Source organism: Talpa occidentalis, unplaced genomic scaffold (assembly GCF_014898055.3).
Source record: "Talpa occidentalis isolate TD23 unplaced genomic scaffold, MPIMG_talOcc4v2.1 talOcc4.2, whole genome shotgun sequence".
Taxonomy (NCBI): Eukaryota; Metazoa; Chordata; class Mammalia; order Eulipotyphla; family Talpidae; genus Talpa; species Talpa occidentalis.
Window position 1 is genome coordinate 2781798 of NW_023602073.1, and position 13196 is coordinate 2794993.

Here is a 13196-nt window from a genome sequence, read left to right on the forward strand (position 1 = left end):
TTTCTTGTCTTTTTTTTTTTTAATTTTTTTTTTTTTTAAAGAGAGGCATGTTTTATTTATTTGTTTATTTATTTGTTTGTTTGTTTATACAAGCACTGGGTACAGTCAGAAGCGCGGGAGGGTGAGAGAATTCACCAGAGCCAGAGCAGGGAGCAGAGCAGGCAGAAGGACCGAAGTACACTGCTGAGGGGAACAGCGGGCGGCAGGAGAGGTCTACACGCATGTGGGACCCTCCTCTGTTGGCTGGGAACAGCCGGGTATCGAACCTGCGCGGCAGAGGCCGCGGGCAGCTTCACAACCCAGCGCTCAACCGCTGCGCCACCGGGGAAGCCCTTAATTTTTTTTTAATAGAGGCATGTTTTATTTATTTATTTGTTTGTTTGTTTGTTTGTTTTGTTTATACATGCACTGGGTACAGTCAAGCGCAGGAGAGTGAGAGAATTCACCAGAGCCAGAGCGGGGAGCAGAGCAGGCAGAAGGACCGAAGCACACTGCTGAGGGGAGCAGCGGGCGGCAGGAGAGGCAGGAGAGGTCTGCGCACCATGTGGGACCCTCCTCCAGTGGCTGGGGAGCAGCCAGGGATCGAACCTTGAACCGGCGCTGCAGAGGCCGCAGGCAGCTTCGCAACCCAGCGCTCACCCCCTGCGCCACTGGGGAGACCCATACTGGACAATTTTCAAGAACGCCAAGGGGTCCTTAGTAACAGCAGCTGATAGGGCCTATGTCCACAAAGCCTGTGGGCGCTTAGCAGTCCTCAGTCTTGAATTCCCCCAAGTTCTAATATCCTTTCAGAGCACACGGAGGGGTGGAAATCAGACAAGGGCTATCTGAGACTGCCTTGGGCCTGGTGAATCACTCGTGACCCCAACATCAAGGACCAGCAGGAACAGTAGCTAATGAGATTATTGGTGGGAACAAGACCTGTGACCAAGTCTTTCTAGGTCTGAGGCTGCTCACCTGGAATATGGAAGTTCACAGGGGAGCCTGGAGAAGTCGGTCAGTCTTCAGTGTGCCGGGCTAAGGAATCTGGACTTGACATTTAGGTTTCCTCAGGCACCAAAGAGTATCTTGGAAGACCAGCTGGGAATCAGTCTGGCTCTAAAGTGCTAGAACTATATACATTAGAGAGGAAGCAAGTGGCAGGGAAGGGATGAGAAAAGAGGATCACTGGAGGTGATGGGAGGCAGCATGGGCGCTAGAGGGAAGGAGCTAACCTGGAGTCCATGCCAAGGGTAAATGGATCAGGGGGAGACAGATGAAAGGCACATCTAAGACATGGAAGGTTCTGGCGATAAGTAAGCATTACATGAGATGTCTGGAATATGGTTCCTCTTTGGCTGACGGGCCTTTATCTGTGTTCTGAGAACAGCTTGTATGAGGGGGATGGCACATGAGAAGGAATGAGGGAGGAATTCTTCCGGGAACTTTCAAAAGTCTGGCTGATTCCCTTCTAGAGCTGATCACAGCTATCAAGCTGTTGGCGTTTGCTAGGAGAATTTTAACACCAACCATACATGGAGTGCCACATGCCCCGGGTGGACCTGGGATCACATCCTCCCTTTTTGTTGCTTTCCTGTTGTGTTTTTCCCAAACCTGTGGTCTTCAAGTATTCTTCGCCTGTCAGGTCACCCTTTCCGTCAGTCCCCTAACCCAGGCCCCTGCACATACTTTCCCCTCAGGCATCAGTCATGAAGGCTCTTCTGTGTAGGCAGCCTCTTGTCTCCTCTCAGCTCTCAGGTGCCCTGCCTCCAGGCCTCACTGGGCACCAGAGCATTTCTTTTTTTCTTTCAGTAGTCCCCATAGCTCTCCCACCGCCACATCACCCGTGGACCATCACTGTGTTTTCCTCTCCTGTCTCGCCCCCCTCACTCTCCTTCCTTTGCTGTGCACCTCAGCTCTGTGGTCAGTTTGCTAGTTTTGTCTTTTTCTTGATTTTTTTTGCTTTCTCTATATTCCACATATCAGTGAGACCATCCGGTATTTATCTTCTTCCTTCTGACTCCATGGGTTAGTGTACCCTTCCAGCTCCATCCTTGTTACCGCAGATGGCAAGAGCTTGTCTTTCTTGATGCCTGAGTAACATTTCATTGCGTGCCACTGCACCGGAGCATTTATGAAGAGCATCCCTGGGAAGAGCCCAGCAGGAGTGGACCTGCCTCAGCTGTGTCAGTCTTTGGTCTCAGCTGTCCTGAGCCTCCCTGCTCTGTCCTCAGACCTCTCCAGGGTCTTCCCTCTCACCAGCTGGCCTGTGACCTCCAAGTGTGTCCCCCACTTGTTTATAGTGACTTCTTGCTTTCATTCATTGGAACTGAGGCCTCGGACATGGGCCTCCGGACCTGTTTTCCTGGACATATCTGTAACTTGGTATCCTCCTCTTTGCATGAGCAAGTGAAGGCAGCCCTCTTTATTCTATCGCTTGGTCTCACCCTTCCCAGCCTGCTCTGCGGGAGGCTGCGCCTCCCATGCTGTCTCTTCACATTGTCGGGGCATTAGGAGAGACTCCGAGAAGCGGGGTCCCTGTGCTCCCCTGAAGAGGGAAAGTTGTACTTCCCAGAGGAGGGGAGTTCTTGCACCTCCCAAAGAAGATCTGAAGTAGGGAGTCTCCATGGCAAAGCCTGCTAAAGGTCTCCTCTTTGTTCCTGGTTAATGCTGAAGTAAGTTAGTTATTCATTGGACTGTGAAAACCTAATTGGGACCCAGGTGACAATTGGCTTATTGTTCTTATGCATGAACTGTCACAAAAGAAGTAAAAATTGTTAAAGATACAGTTAGGAAAGTAATGTTTTGGTCCTGAGAACTATGGAGAATAAGCTGCCCTGAACCAGCTGTGCTTGGAAACCATAGCCTAACCTGGGGGTACCTGTTTGGGGCAACAGTACATCTCCTGGTGTATGTGAAAAGTTAACAGTGCTCAGGTTGTGTGGACGTTCGGTATTTCTTGTTGAAAGTTAGATTTTTTTTTTTAAAAGATTTATTTATTTAGACAAGCACTGGGTACAGTCAGAAGCGCGGGAGGGTGAGAGAATTCACCAGAGCCAGAGCAGGCAGAAGGACAGAAGTACACTGCTGAGGGGAGCAGCGGGCGGCAGGAGAGGTCTGCGCGCCATGTGGGACCCTCCTCACGTGGCCTGGGAGCAGCCGGGGATCGAACCGGCGCTGCAGTGGCTGCAGGCAGCTTCACAACCCAGCGCTCAACCACTGTGCCACCGGGGAGGCCCGAAAGTTAGATTTTTGTAGAACTGAAGAGTATTGATGAGTTCCTTTAGATCACTTTGAAGTAATTGATAATGGGCTAGAGGAATTGAGTACTAGGGAATGGGTTGATTTTAGTCATAGAGCATAACAATGGACTTTCATGTCCACTCGGAAATTAGGAAGGCTTCACAGGGTGATTGATTGTTACTGAACATTGTACTGTCTTAGACAATGGATTATGTTAGAAAAAGAGCTGTACCTAGGGGAGTCATTGTCCCTGTAGATTTTCTTAATCAGATTAAGGAAGTGTCCTTTTGTAGTATGAGATCAAGAGGGTCTTTGTATGTTCATGAGGAAATATGTGATGATGGTCTCTGTTCTGCTTTGATGCTTATGCTGATGTCATCTCCTGCTGCCCTTAGGGTATAAAAAAAGACCTGCTGAGACCCTCAGGAGGAGATACTTGCAGGAGAGAAGGTGTCTGTGTCTTCCTCACTCCTACCTGGCTCCCCTTCCCCTCAGCCCTCCAAAAAACTTCACCAAGGCCATCCTCTCCTGCTGAGATCCTTGGCAGGACATTTAGCTGGAGCTGGTCTCCAACCTGCTCAGATTCCTCACCTTGAACACTCCCTGTTCACTGAACTCCGCCCTTTGTCCGTCCATAACACAGGAGTATGGAATCAGGGAAGAGGTAAAATGCATGTTGATTTTCCCTAATTCTAACTGAAATGTAGCATTTTATTTAATGGTGGCATCCAATTACAGTTGTAGTAGCAGAGTCTGTGATTGTCCTGCCAGCAGAACCACATGTATTTTCATCTATCATGATTGGTTTTGCTGATGCAGTTGACCCTTAAGCAACAGGGGGTTGGGGCGCTGATCCCGGGAAGTGGAAAATCCATGTATGACATTTTTTTTTTAATTGAGGCATTTTTTATTTATATATTTATTTGTTTGTTTGTTTGTTTATACATGCACTTGGTACACTCAGAAGTGCGGGAGGGTGAGAGAATTCACCAGAGCCAGAGCAGGGAGCAGAACAAGCAGACTGACAAAGTACACTGCTGAGGGGAGCAGTGGGCGGCAAGAGAGGTCTGCGCGCCATGTGGGACCCTCCTCTGGTGGCCAGGGAGCAGCCGGGTATCTAACCGGCACCACAGAGGCCGCAGACAGCTTGGAAACCCAGCGCTCAACTGCTGCACCACCAGGGAGGCCCTCCATGTTGACTTTTGATGCCCCAAAAACTTTATAGTCATCCCTTGGTATCTGGGGGAATTGGATTTAGGAATGACACCCCCACACCCCCAGCAGATAGCAGAAGTCCACAGATGCTTAAGTTCCATATTGTTGGCCTGGAGAGTCCTCAACACAGAGTCAACCTGCTGACATCTGTTCACCGGACCAAGTCCAGCACCCCGAGCAAAAAACACGACCAGAGCGCTGATGCCCTGTTGCTGGGCTCTGCCCCTGGTGGTTCCCGCCCTCTGTGTTTACTCAGTTCCAGCAGGGAATCAGCTCCTCGGTGGCTTTGTTCTGGTCACCGGGTGGCGCCAGAGACCTGCACTTGCTGACCTGTGCTTTTCCCCAGTGGTTCTCTGAGAAAAGGGTGGGGGGCGCCTCCACACAGGGGCTGTCCTTCAAGCCGGGTGCTGTGTCTGCAGCGCGTCCACCCGGCGTTGTGCCCGCAGCTGTGTGGATCCGGCCCCGAATGCTGCGCTCTAGGCTCAGTTCCAGGCTGTCAGGTCCAAAACGCTGGCTGTCGCCCTGTGCAGTGCCCGCTGCTAGGGCGCGACCACACCCGGGTCCTGCGTCTGGCTCTCCGCTCCAGGATGGGGTCCTGCTCCACGCCTGGTTTCCCTTCTTACCCCGTAGGCGCGGCCCAGCCCCTCTCAGAATGTGGTGATTTTGTTCTGGGCACTAGGTGGCGCCAGAGATCTTCCCTAGTGTCCTTCCAGAACTGCGGGATTTTCCCGTGGGTCTTGGGGAATCAGGTGGGGGTGATGGGGTTTTTGGAGTGCGAGATCTGGGGTTCACTCTGGGAAATGTTTCCCCAGACCGTGTTTCAGCAGCCCCTGGGAGTTCCCCAGGTCGCTCCTCCACGAGACGGAGACATTAGTTGTGTTTACAGGGCAGGTTTCTCAGGGGAAGGGAAGGGGCAGGTTTGCTGAGCGAGGCCTGCGCGGTTGCAGGTGGCGGCCTTGAGGAGAGCGGCCTCCGCTGAGGGAGGTCCCTGGAGACGTCCTGGCAGGTACCGGCCACCGCCAGGAGACTGCGGCCCGCAGAGGCGAGAGCTGGTGAGAAGAGGCTCCTGCGTGGTCCCGGGCGGGCAGGGGGGCGGCTGCCCCGGGCCTGTGCGGAGCCTGCCCTGCCACAGCCCCTTTCTCCTTGGGAGGCGCGCTCCTCCGGGAGCGGCTGCTTGCTGCGGATGTTGGGCAACAGGCAGCGCTAGAAAGGGACCAGAGATTCCGGGGTGGGCCCGTCTCCACATCCTTCCCCTCAGGCCTGTGCCCCACTCCCTAGAGCAGGGACCCTGCTCCCTTCCTGCCTCCTGACAAGGCGCTGGCGCCTGAGGGTCCCCGACCTGCACAGCTGGGTAAGGGTCCTGTGCATGTGCTCGACCCCCACCTCCTAGTGTGAGTCAGGATTTGGCCTGACTTAGGAATTTGAGAATCTTCAGGCCATCTCGTATCACCTGTCCTAATAAACAGGTCTTGCTGTGTCTATGCCATAGCTGGTCATCTTGTTGGAGCAAAAAAATGGAACCCTGGGATGTGAAGAGAAGTGTAGATCCTGTCCTCCTCCTAGGTAGGTGGAATGAATCCAGCAGAGGACACAGGTGGTCCACAGGAAAGCATCCTAAATATCTGGGGAGCACTGTTTCAGGTGTTGCAGACATGCTCCTGTTTTGTCTTGGAGTCTTAGTCTTGCTCTCCCTGGGGGTGTCTCCTCTCTGACACTTGAGGCCTCTGCCTTTCCTTCTTACTGAATTGAACTTAAGTTTTATCCATTTTGTTCATCTTTCATACTCCAGACTTCCTTTCATAGAGAAGCACCTGCTTTTTGGCCATAATGTTCTATTTATTTTTTTTCTTATTTTTTTTTAATGTCTTCCTTTCTGCCAATACGGAGCTAAAATTGTTCTTTTTCTAATTCCTAGAGGTGTGAAGTTATGTTGCTCAACTGAGACCTCTCTTATTGCTAGTGTAATTGTTTAATGCTTTAAATTTACCTGTTAGTATTGTTTTCTGAATCACATGTTTTGGGGAGTTTGCTTTGTTGCAATGTTTTCTCAGTATTGCTTAGTTTTTTGGAATCAAGGAACCATGGGTTTACCTCACTCTTCGTGATTCAGGGAATAGATTCTCATATCCTCAAATGTCTGTCACCACCATACCCACTACCAGTGCATTGTGGGCTTCTCCATAAATGTTTGAAACCCCTGCCACTTGTGTACCCACACGCACTGTCCTTCCCTCTTTGTACCCTCATTCTGCAGTCCTATTTCTAGAGTTTATTTTGGTTTGTATTGTCAGTTTCTTTGCCTTGTTTTTCCAAAGTCCAAATAGGAGTGAATTCATCCAGTTAGTCTTTCTCCTTCTGATTCTTTTCACTGAGCATAATCCTCCCCAGCATTCCATTGTTGTTGTTGCACATGGCCAGATGTATCCTTTCTCATAGCTCAGTAGTATTTCATCCTGTCTATATACCACACCTTTCATTTCGAATTCTTTTTCACCCCTGTTTGTCAACTCTGATTCCTGAATTTATAACATTATTTTCCTTCCCATTGCAATTGGGCCTTGAACCTCCCCTTGATTTTATTGTTTTCATCTTCTGCATTGAGTTCTGTCTTTGTTTGCGGCACACATTCAGAACACATCTTAGTGTATAGGTAATATTACAATGACTTCTCAATACAGGTAATTTTCTGTTATTTTCTGGGGTCATTCTTTTCATTCTGTGATGCTTTAGACTCAGATCATATCATTAGAGTGATCCACACGGCTCCATTTTCATGATTAGTCTTCACAGAATGTAGTTCCATCCTTACATTCCACATGGTGCGCTGAAGGCTATGTTGAGTGTCATATAGTTAAGATTGAATTGGTGTTATTTTTAATTCATTCAGACACATTTGTCATTGTGTTGTAGACTTTTATTTACTTCAAAGTATTACTGAAAGGGAGGTGTTAACTATTAAAGAATGATTCCTGGGCCTCCCCGGTGGCGCAGCGGTTGAGCTCTGGGTTGCGAAGCTGCCACGGCCTCTGCAGCGCAGGTTCGATCCCCGGCTGCTCTCCTGCCATCAGAGAAGGGTCCCACATGGCGCGAAGACCTCTCCTGCCGCCCGCTGCTCCGCTCAGCAGTGTACTTAGGTCCTTCTGCCTGCTCTGCTCCCCGCTCTGGCTCTGGTGAATTCTCTCACCCTCCCGCGCTTCTGACTATACCCAGTGCATGTATAAACAAAACAAACAAACAAACAAACAAACAAATAAAAACATGCCTCTATTTAAAAAAAAAAATAAAGAATGATTCCTCTATTCTCAGTCGTTTTATTTTTTTAATTTTTTAAAGATTTATTTATTATTTATTCAAGCACGGGGTACAGTCAGAAGCACGGGAGGGTGAGAGAATTCACCAGAACCAGAGTGGAGAACAGAACAGGCAGACTGACAAAGTACACTGCTGACGGGAGCAGTGGACGGCATCAGAGGTCTGCGCACCATGTGGGACCCTTGCCGGCAGCCAGAGATCTAACTGGTACTGCAGAGGGAGCAGGCAGCTTCGCAGCCCAGCACTCAACCGCTGCGCCACTGCAGATGCAGTATTCTCAGCCATTTTATATCCCATTTTCCAACCTACTGCATCACAGTATATTTTTTGACCTTTTCTTATATGCTTTAATTCCTCTCTCCTTTCTTGTTGGTGATTTCCCTCCACTTTCACACATTTTGATGTTAATGGAGGTATATTGGTTTGTAATATTATTTACAAACATTGTAAAGCATTGTCATCCATCCTATGTACACATCACATCAGTCTCTGTTTTCATTTCTTTTCCATGTATTTTACGGTATCTTTTTTCTCCTGGGGATTCCATAGCATGTTGAAAAGTTATGACAGTCTTTCCTAAAGTGAAAACCATGTAAATTCAGCTGCATACCAAAACTCCACTCTTTAACATTTCTACCCCTACTGACATCACAAATTATATCTCATGATATTTGTATTCTCTAACATGAATCTATGATTTTTTTTTTGGTGTCATATTTCCAAATTCTGAAGCAGAAACAATATTTTGACTCTAGGGTTATATCTGTATTAGCTGTGTATTTACCTTTCCCTAAGGATGTTACCTATGCATAAGCCTGTGTGTTGCTGTCTCGTGCTGATGTTACCTATCCAAGCATCATGTCGGGGGTCTTTATATGGTATTCATTTTATGTCTGAAATATTTAAAGTGTTTTGTCTTGAGTGCTGTGCGTGGGCTAGTTATTCCTCGTTGTCTTCCTGCTCTGTCTTCTCAAGACCACCAGGTCTCCATGCCACAGTCAGGTACAGAAGATTTGTTGCTAACTGTGGGACCGGGAAGAGATGTAATCGGCACCTTTGAGAATTTAGAATTATTGAAAGACCAGACATGTCAAGATACATGTGAAGGGCACAACAGTTGTTGCAATGAAGATTCCCAATAAGGGACAATTATCCATAACACACTTCCTCCTGTACAAAGTGATCCTGCGTGTAAACCATGTTGGGTCAAACTCCATTTTATGTCTGTTGCAGGTAGAGATAAATATGTTTCTGTTAGCAAAGATCCATGTGACATTTTTAATAAGACACAATCTCTGAGAAGAATGTGGGAACATATGGGAAGTCCCCTAGTCCATAATGCAAATGATTATTCAAAACATTGTCAGTCTGGGATAGATTTAAACTTTCAGTCATGTCATTGTCAACATCAGAGAATTAGAAAGGAAGATGAAAAAAATCTACACAGGATCCTATTGAGGAGCCCTCAATACTTTTCTAGCATCATGTACTTCATGAGAAACTCTACAATTGTAAAGGATATGGCAAAGCTACTAAATGGTGCCCAAGACTTACTGAACATCAGAGAGGGAAACCTCAGAAGTATGAAGAGCATGGTAAAGCCTTGTATTGGCATCCACAGCTGACTAACCATCTAAGGATTCATGCTGGAGAAAAGCCTACAGGCATCCTGACTGTAGTAACACCTTCCTGTGCTGTGTCACCTTTCCTGATTGGAGAGTTCATACTGGGGAGAAACCTTACAGATGTGAGGAATGTGGAAAAGTCTTTAACCAACAGTCAGCCTTTAACGATCTTAGTCAGCATCACAGAATTCATACTGAGGAGAAACCTTACAATTGTGAAGATTGTGGCAAAGCCTTTCACAATAAGTCATGTCTTACTCGGCATCATAGAATTCATACTGGGGAGAAACCTTCGAGATGTGAATAATATAGGCAAAGCCTTCTACCATCCATCACTTTTTTTTTTTTTTTTTTTTTTTTTTTAGAGGCATGTTTTATTTATTTATTCATTTATGTGTTTGTTTGTTTTTGTTTATACATGCACTGGGTACAGTCAGAAGCGCGGGAGGGTGAGAGAATTCACCAGAGCCAGAGCGGGGAGCAGAGCAGGCAGAAGGACCGAAGTACACTGCTGAGGGGAGCAGCGAGCGGCAGGAGAGGTCTGCGCGCCATGTGGGACCCTCCTCGGGTGGCCGGGGAGCAGCCGGGGATCGAACTGGCGCCGGAGAGGCCGCGGGCAGCTTTGCAACCCAGCGCTCAACCGCTGCGCCACCGGGGAGGCCCTACCATCCATCACTTTTAAGTCAACATCACAGAATTCATACTGGGGAGAAACTTTACAAATGTGAAGAATGTGGCAAAGCCTTTCACCGCAAGTCAAGTGTTACTCTACACTAGAGAATTCACATCAGAGAGAAATGTTAAAATTGCGAAGTCAATTTTTTCACTTTAGTGTCTTTTATTCAAGATTTATTTTATTATGCATGCAAGAACTGGGGTATCTTCCAGAGGTGGGGGTGTGTGAGAGGATTCATCAGAGACAGAGTGGGGAACAGAACAGGCGGATTGACTGAAATACACTGCTGAGGGGAGCAGCAGGCGAGACAGGAGGGGTCTGCTGCACCATGAGGGTAGCTCCCTGACCGGGAATCCAGCTTGTACTGCAGTGGCTGCGTATAGCTTCATAGGTTGAGTCTTAACCCTTTGTGCCACCAGTGAGGTCCCAACTTTGGTGTCTTTAACCAGAAGTTTAACCAGAAGTGTCAAAGTGATTAACCAGAAGTCAGATCATAGTAAACATCAGAGAGTGTAAAGCTGGAGTAAGTGTGAATGGAAAGTGATGAGTGGTTTGTCCAAATATGATTTTTTTTTTTCAAATATGAATTTTGAAACCACCAGATTTTCATACTGGAAACTTGAAAGAAGTGAAAATGATTAAATAATTTATCATGCAATTTAAATTCATATTAAGATATTGCAATACAGGGCCTCCCCGGTGGCGCAGCGGTTGAGCGCTGGGTTGCTAAGCTGCACGCGGCCTCTGCGGTGCCGGTTCGATCCCCGGCTGCTCCCCGGCCACCAGAGGAGGGTCCCACATGGCGCGCAGACCTCTCCTGCCGCCCGCTGCTCCCCTCAGCAGTGTCCTTCGGTCCTTCTGCCTGCTCTGCTCCCCGCTCTGGCTCTGGTGAATTCTCTCACCCTCCTGCGCTTCTGACTGTACCCAGTGCATGTATAAACAAACAAACAAACAAATAAAGAAAGAAAACATGCCTCTATTAAAAAAAAAAAAAAGATATTGCAATACAGTAGGAAGTGAGAAACACTTTACATTCCTTAAGTCAGAAAATTGTTATGGAGCATAAGCCAACATGAAAACACTAAATATTAGCATAATTGAAACGTCTGAGGGCCTTCCTGGTGGTGCAGAGAGTTAAGTCACAGCTCTATGAATCTGTCAGCAGCCACTGCAGCATGATTTGGTCCCTGGCCAGGGAGCTGACCACATGGAACTGCAGACCTCTCCTGATTTACCTGCTGCTCCCCTCAGCAGTGTGTTTCATTCAATCTGCTTGTTCTGCTTTGCACTCTGTCTTTGGGGAATCCTCTCACCCCCTACACTTCTGGCCTACCCCTTGGTCCTTGCATGCATAAATAAATAAAATCAATCTTTAAAAAAATATATAAGAGTTCAAGATGATGATTTGGGGACCTGTATAATTATTTTCTTTGTCCTTTTCTATCAACCATACTTGAGATATTGTGAAGAGACCTGATGAATATAATTCAGCCCTAAATCACTTCACTCTATGGCTTTCTCCTGGTATGTACATGGAGTCATGTATTTGACTTTCGTGCGTCAAACATCTAAGAGACCCTTTCCAGATGATGAGTTTCTTTACATCTTAATTGCTTGGGTACATTTATGATGGTGTCATGTGTCATGGACGAAGAAAATCTAAATGGAGATGCTGTTTGTGGCTGACTGAAAAGATTGATCTCTATCACCCAGAGGAGTCGTGGACTTCATTGTGGGTATAAGAGTTAGGCAGAGAAACGTGCTGAAGTTCAACTCATTTCATTATCTCCTTCAGGAAATACACTAATAGTTTATTAATATCCTCATGTGTCTTCATGGTAATAATGGAGCCATGAATATTACTGGACGTTGTTTCCAAAAGAAATCTTCACAAGCATGTGATGAAGGAGCAGGTGAGCTTTTCATAACAGCGTGGAATTCTTGTGCATTCACATTAGCTAAGCACAGCATCTTTCTGTTGAACACCGACTCTGATCCAGATATCAGAAGGTCAAGATGCTTCTTAAAACCTGAATCTCGATTTTGATAAAATCTGTCTTGGTATCTGAGTGTCTTATTTAGACTATATGTGAACTTCTTATGTATATTTTTTAAATTAATTCATACAAGACCTGGGGTGCAGGCCAAAGGGGTGTCTGTGTGTGTGTGTGAGAGAGAGAGCGATGGGGAGGATTCACCAGAGACAGAGTGGGGCGCCGAACAGGCAGACAGAGAGGAATACACTGCTGAGGGGAGCAGCAGGCAGGACAGGAGAGGTCAGCCCAGCCCTGTGGGTCGCTCCCTGCTGTGGAGGGGCGGACAGCTTCTGAGTCAGCGCGGTGCTTAACCCCTTCAGCCCCCGGGCGGCCCTGTTGAGCTCTCTTCCCTCAGAGCCCTGAGCCGGTTCTGGGCCCCTCAGTTTTCATGGGCCTCGCCCACCCGCCGGTTCTCCTCAACCTCCACTCCTCCCACTGCTCGGCCGCAACCCCACCCCAACCACGGCCCCACGGCCTGCGCAGGGCATCGTGGGAAATGTAGTCTGAGCCCCCGTGGTTCCCGCGGAGGTTTCTGGGCGGGGCTTCCGCGATCTGCGCGTCCGGAAGTTTCGGCGCGTCCGGAGCGCTGCGGCGCCCTGAGGTGAGCGCGGGGTTTGTCCCGGGAGGCCGGGCTCGGGGGAGCGGAGACGCCGGGAGGGTTGGGGAGCGGGGGGCGCGGGCGAGCGGGGCCCTGCCCCGTGGAGTCGGGCGCTTTGGAGCCGATTCCCGCCGGGGCGCGCGGGGGCCGTGGGCGGCGGCCGTTGGGGAGAACGTCCCGGCCTTTCCGGGTTTCCCCGGCGCGGCCGCCCGGCCCTGTCCCCGGACGCTGCCCAGGGTCTTCCCGGGGCGGGGGACGGGGTCTCCGAGGCGGGGGCTTGGGGAAGCGCGGGTCCGCCTGTGCGCATGCGCGGTGACTCCTCTGGCCCCCCGAAAGTCGGGCGGTGAGGGAGGGGAGAGCCCGGCGGCGTTTCTCGGGTTGGGGGGGCCTGGGCGAGATTCGCGCACCCCAGGTGGGGCGGGAGAGGCCCGCGGGTTGCCCGGGGAGGCGGCCCTGTGTCGGGAAACTGGGTTTGCAGGGCGGGGGGTGGGGGGAGTTCCTGGGGCGTTAGA

At 49.0% G+C, this 13196-nt stretch overlaps 1 protein-coding gene across 4 annotated transcripts in view; it reads right to left on the bottom strand.

Annotated features, from left to right (window-relative positions):
• LOC119253347 (zinc finger protein 420-like) overlaps positions 1-13196 on the bottom strand; it is a 316892-nt gene that overhangs the window by 37422 nt on the left and 266274 nt on the right. The gene's annotated exons all lie outside the window — the stretch shown is intronic.